This window comes from Octodon degus, unplaced genomic scaffold, assembly GCF_000260255.1.
Source record: "Octodon degus isolate 3935 unplaced genomic scaffold, OctDeg1.0 scaffold00078, whole genome shotgun sequence".
NCBI lineage: Eukaryota > Metazoa > Chordata > Mammalia > Rodentia > Octodontidae > Octodon > Octodon degus.
This window is the reverse complement of record NW_004524654.1, coordinates 12,038,442-12,039,850: the sequence shown is the minus strand read 5'-3', so window position 1 is coordinate 12,039,850 and position 1,409 is coordinate 12,038,442. Positions and strand designations below refer to the sequence as shown.

At 36.8% G+C, this 1,409-nt stretch overlaps 1 non-coding gene across 1 annotated transcript; it reads left to right on the top strand.

The window, feature by feature from the left end:
* The first annotated feature begins 3 nt into the window (after positions 1-3).
* LOC111818066 lies at positions 4-105 on the top strand. Its single transcript, XR_002822137.1, has one exon. It is a non-coding gene; the product is annotated as a U6 spliceosomal RNA (small nuclear RNA).
* Positions 106-1,409: the final 1,304 nt, after the last annotated feature.

Here is a 1,409-nt window from a genome sequence, read left to right as displayed (position 1 = left end):
AAGAATATATGCAGTGTATTATTTGTTGAAAAAAAAAACCAGAGAAGATTAGCATGGCCCCTGCGCAAGGATGACACACAAATTCGTGAAGCGTTCCATATTTTTTGTACAGCAATTAACCACTGGGAGGAATGTATGCAATGTGTTAATTATTGAAACTGTCCAACCAATTTGATTTGAAACTGTGTCTTTGCTATTTGTTTATCAATAAAATTATGGAAAAAAATAAAAAAAATTATTCCTGGGGATTAGGGAACTAAGATAATTATGGTGTGTATCAACAATTTTATTTAGAAGTTACATTGGAGTTGCAAAATGTTTTCTTGACCTTTTCAGTTGATCAGTGTTTCCACCAGGGCTATAATCATGAAAGGAACTTAGGGAAGAAATTTAAGAAAAATAAATCCTTAATTTAAACAAGGTCTCTTTGTTCAAACTAGGTCATCCACTAAGGCAGGGATGTATTTAAAAAACATTTCCTTTCCTGATATCATTGGGCTGTAAGCTCTGACAGCCAAGAATACTGTTTGCCTTGTTCTGGATCTAGACTGCCAGGGATCAGAATGTATGCCATATATCCACCTTAAAATATGATTGTGCTTTGTTTAATCACTGTAGGTCTATGCCCTAAGATATGTATTGCTTATTGACATAATAACTTTGTCTCTTAACTGGCAACACATGCTATTTTGAATGCTGTTCCCTCTTTGTATCTCTCAGGTCCACTGATATCTACCTGTCAAGCAAACTTTGTGCCTAGGCACAGCTCCTGTTTTCCTATATAATCCCCTCTTGTTTAATTTATGTCTTCACTTCACCTTCTCAGAAGGGCTTTTCCCAAGAATTCTGTGCAAAAAACAAAAATGCAAAAACAAATAAGAACAAAAAAAGCAATAACAACAAAAAAGTCTTGATCCTCCTGTGAAATGAATCTCTATTATCAACTTGCCTGGATTGAGTGACAATAGGAGATTAATAAAATATGCTTTCCGTGTGTGTGTGGGGGGGGGTGCATTCAGAGATGAGTAGCAATGGGTCACCAAACCTCAGTGGGAAGATGTGGCTTGATTATGGGTGGTACCATTCAATATGCTTGCAATCTACATGGAACAAAAGGGAAAAGGAAAAAAAAATAGCAGACTTGCATGCTTGATACTGCTAGAGCAAGTACACCTTTAGCTCCTGGCATCACCTATGAACACCAGACTTCAAGATCTTCATCCTTCCAATATAAATTCCATGAGCTGTTTTTTAGGGAACTTCCACTCACTCCTTCAGCCTCAGACTAGGAGTGTATCTCTAATTCCTCTTGCTCTGTGGTTTCCAGCTTCTTCTTCTTCTTCTTCTTCTTCTTCTTCTTCTTCTTCTTCTTCTTCTTCTTCTTCTTCTTCTTCTTCTTCTTCTTCTTC